Source organism: Ips typographus, linkage group LG13 (assembly GCF_016097725.1).
Source record: "Ips typographus isolate SLU linkage group LG13, UJ_Ityp_2.0, whole genome shotgun sequence".
In the NCBI taxonomy this organism is placed as follows: domain Eukaryota; kingdom Metazoa; phylum Arthropoda; class Insecta; order Coleoptera; family Curculionidae; genus Ips; species Ips typographus.
In genome coordinates, this window is record NC_138434.1 from 7,755,280 (window position 1) to 7,770,798 (window position 15,519).

At 36.5% G+C, this 15,519-nt stretch overlaps 1 long non-coding RNA gene across 3 annotated transcripts; it reads left to right on the plus strand.

The window, feature by feature from the left end:
- Positions 1–11,417: 11,417 nt before the first annotated feature.
- LOC145737008 (uncharacterized) lies at positions 11,418–12,142 on the plus strand. 3 transcript variants are annotated; one of them, XR_014180181.1, is made up of 3 exons: positions 11,418–11,667; positions 11,746–11,908; positions 11,991–12,142. It is a non-coding gene; the product is annotated as an uncharacterized LOC145737008 (long non-coding RNA). The 3 variants fall into 3 exon arrangements; XR_014180180.1 differs by having other exon boundaries at positions 11,750–11,908; XR_014180182.1 differs by having other exon boundaries at positions 11,429–11,584; positions 11,750–11,908.
- The last annotated feature ends 3,377 nt before the right edge of the window (positions 12,143–15,519 follow it).

The window sequence follows — 15,519 nt, forward strand, 5'->3', positions numbered from 1 at the left end:
CAAGGCCGCCATTTTGAATTTCCTGCGCCCTGGGACGCCATTTTGAATTTCCTGTCAAAATATTGACTTGCCCCTCATTTTAAAGGAAATTTCGCGTAGTTTCAAGAAATGACAGAAAATATGGCGTTCCATGCCGCCATTTTGAATTTTCTGTCAAAATATTGACTTGCACCTCATTTTAATGGAAATTTCACGTAGTTTCAAGAAATAACTGACAAAATGACGTTCCAGGCCGCCATATTGAATTTCCTGTCAAAATATTGACTTGCCCCTCATTTTAAAGGAAATTTCGCGTAGTTTCAAGAAATGACAGAAAATATGGCGTTCTAGGCGGCCATTTTGAATTTTATGTCAAAATATTGACTTGCACCTCATTTTAAAAGAAACTTTACGTTGTTTCAAGAAATGACAGACAAAATGGCGTTCTAGGCCGCCATATTGAATTTTCCGTCAAAATATTGACTTGCACCTCATTTTAAAGGAAATTTCACGTAGTTTCAAGAAATGACTGACAAAATGACGTTCCAGGCCGCCATTTTGAATTTTCTGTCAAAATATTGACTGGCACCTCATTTTAAAGGAAATTTCACGTAGTTTTAAGAAATGACTGACAAAATGACGTTCAAGGCCGCGATTTTGAATTTCCTGCGCCCTGGGACGCCATTTTGAATTTCCTGTCAAAATATTGACTTGCCCCTCATTTTAAAGGAAATTTTGCGTAGTTTCAAGAAATGACAGAAAATATGGCGTTCCATGCCGCCATTTTGAATTTTCTGTCAAAATATTGACTTGCACCTCATTTTAATGGAAATTTCACGTAGTTTCAAGAAATGACTGACAAAATGACGTTCAAGGCCGCCATTTTGAATTTCCTGCGCCCTGGGACGCCATTTTGAATTTCCTGTCAAAATATTGACTTGCCCCTCATTTTAAAGGAAATTTTGCGTAGTTTCAAGAAATGACAGAAAATATGGCGTTCCATGCCGCCATTTTGAATTTTCTGTCAAAATATTGACTTGTCCGCTAGAGGGCGTCAAAGTTGCTTCACCATAAAATCGCATATTTTTAGACACCCGCTGCTTTCACCCTAATTTACTCCCTTATTTGACAAGATACGTCAAAATGTCATAGAAAACAAAACATAGAGCAGATTTCAAGCTTTCCAAAAATATCCCCCCATGAGTTGATTAATCATACCGTTTGGCCGCTAGAGGGCGTCAAAGTTGCTTCACCATAAAATCGCATATTTTTAGACACCCGCTGCTTTCACCCTAATTTACTCCCTTATTTGACAAGATACGTCAAAATGTCATAGAAAACAAAACATAGAGCAGATTTCAAGCTTTCCAAAAATATCCCCCCATGAGTTGATTAATCATACCGTTTGGCCGCTAGAGGGCGTCAAAGTTGCTTCACCATAAAATCGCATATTTTTAGACACCCGCTGCTTTCGCCCTAATTTACTCCCTTATTTGACAAGATACGTCAAAATGTCATAGAAAACAAAAGATAGAGCAGATTACAAGCTTTCCAAAAATATCCCCACATGAGATGATTGATAATACCGGTTGGCCGCTAGAGGGCGTCAAAGTTTCTTCACTAAAAAATCACAAATTTTGTGACACTCGCTGCTTTGAATCTAAATTAGTCCCTTACTTGACAAAATACGTCAAAATGTCATAGAAAACAAAAGATAGAGCAGATTTCAAGCTTTCCAAAAATATCCCCACATGAGTTGATTAATAATACCGTTTGGCCGCTAGAGGGCGTCAAATTTCCTTTACCATAATATCACATATTACGAGCATATTATAAATATTTTTTAGTCAGATTTCATGTATCTCTTATTCCGGCCGAGTTTCTGGCAAAGAAATGGTTAAAATGTTAAATTTCAGATTTAACTCTGTTAGTTTTTGAGATATCAAAAAACCGACTGCACCAGCGTCTTTTCCGAGAAATTCTAACATAAAATGACACCGAGACGTAAACTCTAACTTGACAAATAAAAAAGTTAAATTTTTTGACAGTTCCAGGCCGCCATTTTGAATTTTCTGTCAAAATATTGACTTGCACCTCATTTTAAAGGAAATTTCACGTAGTTTCAAGAAATGATTGACAAAATGACGTTCCAGGCCTCCATATTGAATTTTCTGTCAAAATATTGACTTGCACCTCATTTTAAAGGAAATTTCGCGTAGTTTCAAGAAATGACAGAAAATATGGCGTTCCAGGCCGCCATTTTGAATTTTCTGTCAAAATATTGACTTGCACCTCATTTTAATGGAAATTTCACGTAGTTTCAAGAAATGATTGACAAAATGACGTTCTAGACCGCCATTTTGAATTTTCTGTCAAAATATTGACTTGCACCTCATTTTAAAGGAAATTTCACGTAGTTTCAAGAAATGATTGACAAAATGACGTTCTAGACCGCCATTTTGAATTTTCTGTCAAAATATTGACTTGCACCTCATTTTAAAGGAAATTTCACGTAGTTTCAAGAAATGACAGAAAATATGGCGTTCCATGCCGCCATTTTGAATTTTCTGTCAAAATATTGACTTGCACCTCATTTTAATGGAAATTTCACGTAGTTTCAAGAAATGACAGAAAATATGGCGTTCCATGCCGCCATTTTGAATTTTCTGTCAAAATATTGACTTGCACCTCATTTTAAAGGAAATTTCGCGTAGTTTCAAGAAATGACAGAAAATATGGCGTTCCATGCCGCCATTTTGAATTTTCTGTCAAAATATTGACTTGCACCTCATTTTAATGGAAATTTCACGAAGTTTCACGAAATAACTGACAAAATGACGTTCTAGACCGCCATTTTGAATTTTCTGTCAAAATATTGACTTGCACCTCATATTAAAGGAAATTTCGCCTAGTTTCAAGAAATGATTGACAAAATGACGTTCCAGGCCGCCATATTGAATTTTCTGTCAAAATATTGACTTGCACCTCATATTAAAGGAAATTTCGCCTAGTTTCAAGAAATGATTGACAAAATGACGTTCTAGACCGCCATTTTGAATTTTCTGTCAAAATATTGACTTGTCCGCTAGAGGGCGTCAAAGTTGCTTCACCATAAAATCGCATATTTTTAGACACCCGCTGCTTTCACCCTAATTTACTCCCTTATTTGACAAGATACGTCAAAATGTCATAGAAAACAAAAGATAGAGCAGATTTCAAGCTTTCCAAAAATATCCCCCCATGAGTTGATTAATAATACCGTTTGGCCGCTAGAGGGCGTCAAAATTGCTTCACCATAAAATCGCATATTTTTAGACACCCGCTGCTTTCGCCCTAATTTACTCCCTTATTTGACAAGATACGTCAAAATGTCATAGAAAACAAAAGATAGAGCAGATTACAAGCTTTCCAAAAATATCCCCACATGAGATGATTGATAATACCGGTTGGCCGCTAGAGGGCGTCAAAGTTTCTTCACTAAAAAATCACAAATTTTGTGACACTCGCTGCTTTGAATCTAAATTACTCCCTTACTTGACAAGATACGTCAAAATGTCATAGAAAACTAAAGATAGAGCAGATTTCAAGCTTTCCAAAAATATCCCCCCATGAGTTGATTGGTCATACCGTTTGGCCACTAGAGGGCGTCAAATTTGCTTTACCATAATATCACATATTACGAGCATATTATAAATATTTTTTAGTCAGATTTCATGTATCTCTTAATCCGGCCGAGTTTCTGGCAAAGAAATGGTTAAAATGTTAAATTTCAGATTTAACTCTGTTAGTTTTTGAGATATCAAAAAACCGACTGCACCAGCGTCTTTTCCGAGAAATTCTAACATAAAATGACACCGAGACGTCAACTCTAACTTGACAAATAAAAAAGTTAAATTTTTTGACAGTTCCAGGCCGCCATTTTGAATTTTCTGTCAAAATATTGACTTGCACCTCATTTTAAAGGAAATTTCACGTAGTTTCAAGAAATGACAGACAAAATGGCGTTCTAGGCCGCCATTTTGAATTTTCTGTCAAAATATTGACTTGCACCTCATTTTAAAGGAAATTTCACGTAGTTTCAAGAAATGACTGACAAAATGACGTTCCAGGCCGCCATTTTGAATTTCCTGCGCCCTGGGACGCCATTTTGAATTTCCTGTCAAAATATTGACTTGCCCCTCATTTTAAAGGAAATTTTGCGTAGTTTCAAGAAATGACAGAAAATATGGCTTTCCATGCCGCCATTTTGAATTTTCTGTCAAAATATTGACTTGCACCTCATATTAAAGGAAATTTCGCCTAGTTTCAAGAAATGATTGACAAAATGACGTTCTAGACCGCCATTTTGAATTTTCTGTCAAAATATTGACTTGTCCGCTAGAGGGCGTCAAAGTTGCTTCACCATAAAATCGCATATTTTTAGACACCCGCTGCTTTCGCCCTAATTTACTCCCTTACTTGACAAGATACGTCAAAATGTCATAGAAAACAAAAGATAGAGCAGATTTCAAGCTTTCCAAAAATATCCCCACATGAGTTGATTGATAATACCGTTTGGCCGCTAGAGGGCGTCAAATTCGCTTCACCATAAAATCGCATATTTTTAGACACCCGATGCTTTTGCCCTAATTTACTCCCTTACTTGACAAAATACGTCAAAATGTCATAGAAAACAAAAGATAGAGCAGATTTCAAGCTTTCCAAAAATATCCCCACATGAGTTGATTAATTATACCGTTTGGCCGCTAGAGGGCGTCAAAGTTGCTTCACCATAAAATCGCATATTTTTAGACACCCGCTGCTTTCGCCCTAATTTACTCCCTTACTTGACAAGATACGTCAAAATGTCATAGAAAACAAAAGATAGAGCAGATTTCAAGCTTTTCAAAAATATCCCCACATGAGTTGATTGATAATACCGTTTGGCCGCTAGAGGGCGTCAAAGTTGCTTCACCATAAAATCGCATATTTTTAGACACCCCCTGCTTTGACATTAATTTACTCCCTTACTTGACAAGATACGTCAAAATGTCATAGAAAACAAAAGATAGAGCAGATTTCAAGCTTTCCAAAAATATCTCCACATGAGTTAATTGGTCATACCGTTCGGCCGCTAGAGGGCGTCAAAATTTCTTCACTAAAAAATCACAAATTTTGTGACACTCGCTGCTTTGAATCTAAATTACTCCCTTATTTGACAAGATACGTCAAAATGTCATAGAAAACAAAAGATAGAGTAGATTTCAAGCTTTCCAAAAATATCCCCACATGAGTTGATTGGTCATACCGTTCGGCCACTAGAGGGCGTCAAATTTCCTTTACCATAATATCACATATTACGAGCATATTATAAATATTTTTTAGTCAGATTTCATGTATCTCTTAATCCGGCCGAGTTTCTGGCAAAGAAATGGTTAAAATGTTAAATTTCAGATTTAACTCTGTTAGTTTTTGAGATATCAAAAAACCGACTGCACCAGCGTCTTTTCCGAGAAATTCTAACATAAAATGACACCGAGACGTAAACTCTAACTTGACAAATAAAAAAGTTAAATTTTTTGACAGTTCCAGGCCGCCATTTTGAATTTTCTGTCAAAATATTGACTCGCACCTCATTTTAAAGGAAATTTCACGTAGTTTCAAGAAATGACTGACAAAATGACGTTCCAGGCCGCCATTTTGAATTTTCTGTCAAAATATTGACTTGCACCTCATTTTAAAGGAAATTTCACGTAGTTTCAAGAAATGACTGACAAAATGACGTTCCAGGCCGCCATTTTGAATTTTCTGTCAAAATATTGACTTGCACCTCATTTTAAAGGAAATTTCACGTAGTTTCAAGAAATGACTGACAAAATGACGTTCAAGGCCGCCATTTTGAATTTCCTGCGCCCTGGGACGCCATTTTGAATTTCCTGTCAAAATATTGACTTGCCCCTCATTTTAAAGGAAATTTTGCGTAGTTTCAAGAAATGACAGAAAATATGGCGTTCCATGCCGCCATTTTGAATTTCCTGTCAAAATATTGACTTGCACCTCATTTTAATGGAAATTTCACATAGTTTCAAGAAATAACTGACAAAATGACGTTCAAGGCCGCCATATTGAATTTTCTGTCAAAATATTGACTTGCACCTCATTTTAAAGGAAATTTCACGTAGTTTCAAGAAATGACTGACAAAATGGCGTTCTAGGCCGCCATTTTGAATTTTCTGTCAAAATATTGACTTGCACCTCATATTAAAGGAAATTTCACGTAGTTTCAAGAAATGATTGACAAAATGACGTTCTAGACCGCCATTTTGAATTTTCTGTCAAAATATTGACTTGCACCTCATTTTAAAGGAAATTTCACGTAGTTTCAAGAAATGACTGACAAAATGACGTTCAAGGCCGCCATTTTGAATTTACTGCGCCCTGGGACGCCATTTTGAATTTTCTGTCAAAATATTGACTTGCCCCTCATTTTAAAGGAAATTTTGCGTAGTTTCAAGAAATGACAGAAAATATGGCGTTCCATGCCGCCATTTTGAATTTTCTGTCAAAATATTGACTTGCACCTCATATTAAAGGAAATTTCGCCTAGTTTAAGAAATGATTGACAAAATGACGTTCTAGACCGCCATTTTGAATTTTCTGTCAAAATATTGACTTGTCAGCTAGAGGGCGTCAAAGTTGCTTCACCATAAAATCGCATATTTTTAGACACCCGATGCTTTTGCCCTAATTTACTCCCTTACTTGACAAAATACGTCAAAATGTCATAGAAAACAAAAGATAGAGCAGATTTCAAGCTTTCCAAAAATATCCCCCCATGAGTTGATTAATTATACCGTTTGGCCGCTAGAGGGCGTCAAAGTTGCTTCACCATAAAATCGCATATTTTTAGACACCCGCTGCTTTCACCCTAATTTACTCCCTTACTTGACAAGATACGTCAAAATGTCATAGAAAACAAAAGATAGAGCAGATTTCAAGCTTTCCAAAAATATCCCCACATGAGTTAATTGATTATACCGTTTGGCCGCTAGAGGGCGTCAAAGTTGCTTCACCATAAAATCGCATATTTTTAGACACCCGCTGCTTTCACCCTAATTTACTCCCTTACTTGACAAGATACGTCAAAATGTCATAGAAAACAAAAGATAGAGTAGATTTCAAGCTTTCGAAAAATATCCCCACATGAGTTGATTGGTCATACCGTTTGGCCGCTAGAGGGCGTCAAATTTCCTTTACCATAATATCACATATTACGAGCATATTATAAATATTTTTTAGTCAGATTTCATGTATCTCTTATTCCGGCCGAGTTTCTGGCAAAGAAATGGTTAAAATGTTAAATTTCAGATTTAACTCTGTTAGTTTTTGAGATATCAAAAAACCGACTGCACCAGCGTCTTTTCCGAGAAATTCTAACATAAAATGACACCGAGACGTAAACTCTAACTTGACAAATAAAAAAGTTAAATTTTTTGACAGTTCCAGGCCGCCATTTTGAATTTTCTGTCAAAATATTGACTCGCACCTCATTTTAAAGGAAATTTCGCCTAGTTTCCAGAAATGACTGACAAAATGACGTTCCAGGCCGCCATTTTGAATTTTCTGTCAAAATATTGACTTGCACCTCATTTTAAAGGAAATTTCACGTAGTTTCAAGAAATGACTGACAAAATGACGTTCCAGGCCGCCATATTGAATTTTCTGTCAAAATATTGACTTGCACCTCATTTTAAAGAAAATTTCACGTAGTTTCAAGAAATGACAGAAAATATGGCGTTCCATGCCGCCATTTTGAATTTTCTGTCAAAATATTGACTCGCACCTCATTTTAAAGGAAATTTCACGTAGTTTCAAGAAATGATTGACAAAATGACGTTCTAGACCGCCATTTTGAATTTTCTGTCAAAATATTGACTTGCACCTCATTTTAAAGGAAATTTCACGTAGTTTCAAGAAATGATTGACAAAATGACGTTCTAGACCGCCATTTTGAATTTTCTGTCAAAATATTGACTTGCACCTCATTTTAAAGGAAATTTCACGTAGTTTCAAGAAATGACAGAAAATATGGCGTTCCATGCCGCCATTTTGAATTTTCTGTCAAAATATTGACTTGCACCTCATTTTAATGGAAATTTCACGTAGTTTCAAGAAATGACAGACAAAATGACGTTCAAGGCCGCCATATTGAATTTTCTGTCAAAATATTGACTTGCCCCTCATATTAAAGGAAATTTTGCCTAGTTTCAAGAAATGACAGACAAAATGGCGTTCTAGGCGGCCATTTTGAATTTTATGTCAAAATATTGACTTGCACCTCATTTTAAAAGAAACTTTACGTAGTTTCAAGAAATGACAGACAAAATGGCGTTCTAGGCCGCCATATTGAATTTTCCGTCAAAATATTGAGTTGCACCTCATTTTAAAAGAAACTTTACGTAGTTTCAAGAAATGACAGACAAAATGGCGTTCTAGGCCGCCATATTGAATTTTCCGTCAAAATATTGAGTTGCACCTCATTTTAAAGAAAATTTCGCGTAGTTTCAAGAAATGACAGACAAAATAATGTTCCAGGTCGCCATTTTGAATTTTCTGTCAAAATATTGACTTGACGCTAGAGGGCGTCAAAGTTGCTTCACAATAAAATCGCATATTTTTAGACACCCGCTGCTTTCACCCTAATTTACTCCCTTATTTGACAAGATATGTCAAAATGTCATAGAAAACAAAAGATAGAGCAGATTTCAAGCTTTCCAAAAATATCCCCACATGAGTTGATTAATAATACCGTTTGGCCGCTAGAGGGCGTCAAAGTTGCTTCACCATAAAATCGCATATTTTTAGACACCCGCTGCTTTCACCCTAATTTACTCCCTTACTTGACAAGATACGTCAAAATGTCATAGAAAACAAAAGATAGAGTAGATTTCAAGCTTTCCAAAAATATCCCCACATGAGTTAATTGATTATACCGTTTGGCCGCTAGAGGGCGTCAAAGTTGCTTCACCATAAAATCGCATATTTTTAGACACCCGATGCTTTTGCCCTAATTTACTCCCTTACTTGACAAGATACGTCAAAATGTCATAGAAAACAAAAGATAGAGCAGATTTCAAGCTTTCCAAAAATATCCCCACATGAGTTAATTGATTATACCGTTTGGCCGCTAGAGGGCGTCAAAGTTGCTTCACCATAAAATCGCATATTTTTAGACACCCGCTGCTTTCACCCTAATTTACTCCCTTACTTGACAAGATACGTCAAAATGTCATAGAAAACAAAAGATAGAGTAGATTTCAAGCTTTCCAAAAATATGCCCACATGAGTTGATTGGTCATACCGTTCGGCCGCTAGAGGGCGTCAAATTTGCTTCACCATAAAATCGCACATTTTTAGACACCCGCTGCTTTGACATTAATTTACTCCCTTACTTGACAAGATACGTCAAAATGTCATAGAAAACTAAAGATAGAGCAGATTTCAAGCTTTCCAAAAATATCCCCCCATGAGTTGATTGGTCATACCGTTTGGCCACTAGAGGGCGTCAAATTTGCTTTACCATAATATCACATATTACGAGCATATTATAAATATTTTTTAGTCAGATTTCATGTATCTCTTAATCCGGCCGAGTTTCTGGCAAAGAAATGGTTAAAATGTTAAATTTCAGATTTAACTCTGTTAGTTTTTGAGATATCAAAAAACCGACTGCACCAGCGTCTTTTCCGAGAAATTCTAACATAAAATGACACCGAGACGTCAACTCTAACTTGACAAATAAAAAAGTTAAATTTTTTGACAGTTCCAGGCCGCCATTTTGAATTTTCTGTCAAAATATTGACTTGCACCTCATTTTAAAGGAAATTTCACGTAGTTTCAAGAAATGACTGACAAAATGACGTTCCAGGCCGCCATTTTGAATTTTCTGTCAAAATATTGACTTGCACCTCATTTTAAAGGAAATTTCACGTAGTTTTAAGAAATGACTGACAAAATGACGTTCAAGGCCGCCATTTTGAATTTCCTGCGCCCTGGGACAGAACATTAGAATTTTTGTCAAAAGTGTAATTTTGGCAAATTTTTATTTTGCTCCATAAGGGTTCTAATGCACAGCAAAGGATATATTTATACCAAAGGACCTCAAATTAAGGGAAATAACCACTTTAAACCTTTCAGAAATTCGAAAAATGCCATTTTTTGTCAAAATTTTCAATTTTTTTTTTTGTTCCATAAGAGTTCCAATGCACAGCAAAGGGCATATTTATACAAAAGAACATTAAATTAGGTGAAATAAGCACAAAAAAAGCACTTTAAAATTTTTCACTTTTCAAAAAAATTGAAAGAATGGGGGGGTATTAGAGAGGTTTTTTAGGTACTTTTTGAAATTCAATATCTCGGTAACGGGAGGAGCTACAGAGGCCATTTTTAACTCATTTTGTAGTATTTTTTATGCTTTTTCGAATGGCGTTGGAACGAATTTCCTGCGAATTTAAATAAAAGAGCTACGATTTTTTCGCAATATACGGATACCACAAAACGTAAACAAGACAAGAAATTACTAATTAGCGCGGCGTTGCCATACCCGCTCCTACCATTTTAAATCAACATATTCCTTTTATAGCTGCACACTTCTATATTAGATTATTCGATGATATTGGTGAAAACTACTTATTTTTATTAATCACATTTCAAAACATAACATAGACTGCTTCAAAACATGGGTAATATGATGAGACTTGGCAACGTCGCAAATTGTCGTTCGCACCTCCGTTTTCCAAGACGCTCGCTTATTTTTAATTTTGTATCCTGGCGCGAGTTCACACACGTTTTGTTCCGGTCACTTTGACTAATTTGGGGACGGCGAATCCATTCCAGCTGTCAAAATGACAGTAACTGTCACTCATTTCGAGACACTGGCGATTTGTGGAGATATCAAAAAAGTGATTTCACCAATGGATTGGGCGCCCCAAAATTAGCCAAAAACCACCCTTCACTCGTTTTGTTTTGATAAAAAACGCGCTTGAGATGCATTATTGTTAATCTGTCACTTTGACAGCTAATAACGTCAAAACCAGTCCGATTTCACTAGGGTTGATGGTACTCATTTTCGACTAATTTGGGGACGAGGAATCCATTCCAGCTGTCAAAATGACAGTAGCTGTCACTTAGTTCGAGATCGGCCAAACGGTGTTATCAATCAACTCATGTGGGGATATTTTTTGTTTTCTATGATATGGTCCATTTTTTTCCCGTCGCGGTTACGTCATCATTTGCCTTTCTTGTCTATTACGTGCGTTCCGAGCGCGATAGAATTTTGACGTCATCGGCCGCCATCGTTGGCAAATTAATAGGTAGTAAACAAAGCGAAATGTTTTATTTTTGATGTAAATTTTACAATATTTCGATGTAACTACTGCGATACTAGATAGGTACCTAGATAATGTGTGTTGTGTGTGTATGTTTCGGGAAGAGAGTTTTGAAAATGCCACCCACCTACACTTTGCAACTATCAAGGGGCCCAGTGAAACATTCTGAAGGAAAACAGAAAAGAATGCCTTTTCTAATAAAAAACACACAATCACAATGAAACAGCCCATGCATATAGGTACCTATTTACTTAGTCCCAAGAACCAAGTTTATTCAAGCCAGTGGTTGTTTCTCAATCAAAGAAACATGGATGCTGACAAGGTGATTTACCTAATATTATCAAAAAGGAAGGCCCCTACCTTTTAATGAGCTGCTAATACTAAATAGCTTATGTTTCAGGTAGGTAGGTACCTTTCTGGAGTTTGCTTATCATGCTTTGAAAGGGTCCCATTATCAACGGCTGCTGTAAAAGACTCCTGGTGACTGAACAACGAAAGGTGTTTGAAGCAATGGTTATAATGGTGTTGTCAAAATCCATATGCAGAGTGTTGAAATATTTCAGGTAACATTAGAAAGATATAGGACATAGGTACCTAACTATGTTACTTAATATGTAAATTTGATCAAATTCCATTATTTTACAGAATTAGCCCCCCTTGCCTATACTTCTCTGACTACCTATAAGGCTAGAAACAGATGGTGCTACTGTTAAATACAGTATTTTACATCAGATAGTAGGTTAAATTACTATTTTAATTGTATTCATTATGAAATATACAAATAAAATCTTTAAGAAGAGTTTATTTTTTATCAAAAGTCTAGTTTTCTTCATAAAATTTGATAATTTACCTACCTGCTCTTTGGTACAATAAATTGTTGAACTGAACATGTTAAATAAATCACACAACAAAACAAAATTGATATGTATTTAATGCTGCTGAGTAAATTTACAAAAGAAAATACCTAAATAAGCAATTTAAATCACAAAAGCAAGTTGTTAAAACAGCAACAATTCTGTTGTAAGTTAAAACACTGCTACATCATCACCAAACTGCAAGAACTTCCTAATAGTCTCCAGGATTGGACACACATTGCCTGCCTTTCGTTTCTTGCAAATTTTATGGATTGGGCTGTTAATGAGGACTCGTTTGAATGCACCTCCAGTGCTCTTTCCAGATAATTAAAATTGAATGTGGTTGTTCCCAAGCCAAAGTTTGATTGGTTTGTTTACCACAAAGTGTTGCAACACTAATTAATAAACTTAAACAACAACCCTAAATTAACTTTTTATTTCTTCTGTTTGTAGTTTTTGCTGTTTTTAAATTTTTTAAAATTCCTAACCTCAAAATGTTTAGCCGCCGACTGTCAGTTGAGACTGTGCCCTATGTTGCCACATCTTCCACGAGCAGATGTGAGTGAACCTAGTGTATTGTTTGTTGCAGTAATACCTAAACGGACCGATTTTGAAAAAAAAGTATTTATTCATGTCTCTAAAAAGAGAAGGGTTCTCTCGCAACTTAAAGAGCACCTTGCGTGTCACCCTTTACGGGGCTGAACTAGACTCGCCCTCCCCCTACATTCATGCACACGACGGCAATTACTGCAGTATTGGCCCATCTCATCTGCGGGTAATATACCTTATTACCCCCAGATATCATCCGCCGCTTTATAGGTACCTTACTTACTTTATTTTTATAATAAACGAGGCTTACTTACTTGTGACCTGAGTGTTGTGACGTGAAATTTGCTTTAAAATGAGGTGCAAGTCAATATTTTGACACAAAATTCAAAATGGCGGCCTCGAACTGTCAAAAAATACCACTTTTTTATTTGTCAAGTTACAGTTGACGTCTCGGTGTCATTTTATGTTAAAATGTCCCGGAAAAGACTCTGGTGCAGTCGGTTTTTTGATATCTCAAAAACTAACAGAGTTAGATCTAAAATTTAACATTTTAACTGACTGTGTTAATTGTGTAAAATTTCTTTGCCAGGAACTCGGCCGGATTAAGAGACATGAAATCTGACTGAAAAATATTTACAATATAATATGTGATATTATGGTAAAGGAAATTTGACGCCTTCTAGCGTCCAAACGGTGTTATCAATCAGCTGATGGGGGACATTTTTAGAAAGCTTGAAATCTGCTCTATCGTTTGTTTTCTATGATATTTTGACGTAACTTGTCAAATAAGAGAGTTGTTTAGGGTCAAAGCAAGGTGTGTCCCAAAATATGTGATTTTAGGGTGAAAGAATTTTGACGCGTTCTAGCGTCCAAACGGTGTTATCAATCAGCTGATGGGGGAATATTTTTGGGAAGCTTGAAATCTGCTCTATCTTTTGTTTTCTATAATATTTTGACGTAACTTGTCAAATAAGGGAGTAATTTAGGGTCAAAGCGACGAGGGTCAACGAGTTTATGGTGAAGGAACTTTGAAGCCCTCTAGCGGCCAAACGGTATAATCAACTCTAGTGATTCTCGCCCTTTAATTGCATAACGCTAACAAATTCCCTGTCGCGTAAAACCCGCCAAAGATTTAAACGTTTGGACCTGCGTAAGTCATTACCCAGCTCGAAAAACGCTCCCTATTTGGTCATGAAACGGATCGCGATAGAGTGGGGGGGGGGTCGACAGTGGCCGAGCAAGCGCGTAGTGGTATGGGAGCTGGGAGCCGGGCGTTGGCAGTCGGGAGTGAGAATTGCCAATGCGCGTGTCGCGGTTCGGGAAAAGGCATAATACGGTGCATGCCTGTGCGAATCTAATTCGAGTTTCGTTCAGAGCTTTTTTTGTTGTTGCTGTCTCAACCAACAATCGTCTAGGTGGGAGCCTGCGATTGCTGTCAAGACTAATTGGGACTACGAGCGGCTATCCTTCTAGGCTGGTTTTTCTTTCCTTGGAGACTGGGTTTCCAACGTAAAAGGCGCAGGAGGGGTAGCGACGTGGTGAAGTCGACCGTCAGGTTTTGTGGTTTAAGTTTTAGATTTAAAAGAAAGTTCTTTTAACTGAAAATTGATTCCCTTCGTTTCTTTTGTCGGTTTTAGGTAAAAAAACCGACTGGCATCCCTATTTGGATTAATTTTTTTTAATTTGATTTATTTTTATTTTTTACAATGTCGGATCTTTTGATCGATTTTGATACCGAGATTTCAAACCCTGATTCTCTCCCAAATCTGTCATATTATGGCCCAGCGGCAGTAGAACCCCCTCAGAGCGCTACAGGGCATCGCAAACCGGTCGCGGGTTGTTTAGAGCGTGGAGACGCCGGTTTGACAAATCGACGCGGCCGTTTTGACGATACAAATTTCGTGATTTTGATCAATTTTCATAATTTTGCTATTTTTCAGTTTTTGGACAAAATTTCGGGATTTTGATCAATTTTCATAATTTTTGCTATTTTTCAGTTTTTGGACCAAATTTCGTGATTTTGATCAATTTTCATAATTTTGCTATTTTTCAGTTTTTGGACCAAATTTCGTGATTTTGATCAATTTTCATAATTTTGCTATTTTTCAGTTTATGGACAAAATTTCGGGATTTTGATCAATTTTCATAATTTTGCTATTTTTCAGTTTTTGGACAAAATTTCGGGATTTTGATCAATTTTCATAATTTTTGCTATTTTTCAGTTTTTGGACCAAATTTCGTGATTTTGATCAATTTTCATAATTTTGCTATTTTTCAGTTTATGGACAAAATTTCGGGATTTTGATCAATTTTCATAATTTTGCTATTTTTCAGTTTTTGGACAAAATTTCGGGATTTTGATCAATTTTCATAATTTTTTTAGGTTAGGTTAGGTGAAGGCAAAATCCAAAGAGGCATTGGAAGATAAAGCATCCCGGATGGTCTTTAGAGTAATGGACAAGCTGGAGGAAATGGGACTCAAAGTGGCTATAAAAAAGACCGAGCTAGTCATTCTCCAATCCCAACGTTGCATCAGAGAACTAGAAATGGAGATTCAGGGGGCAAATATCAGAAGTGTTAATGTGTGTAAATACCTGGGTGTATACTTAAACCGAGGGATGAACATGACGCAGCATGTCACTGCAACTGCTCAGAAGGGGCTACAGGTGATAGGCAGCCTGATGAAAATTATGCCAAGAATGACGGGACCTACTGCGAGTAAAAGAAGATTGATCAGTACGGTAGTAATTTCAACACTGCTATATGCAGCA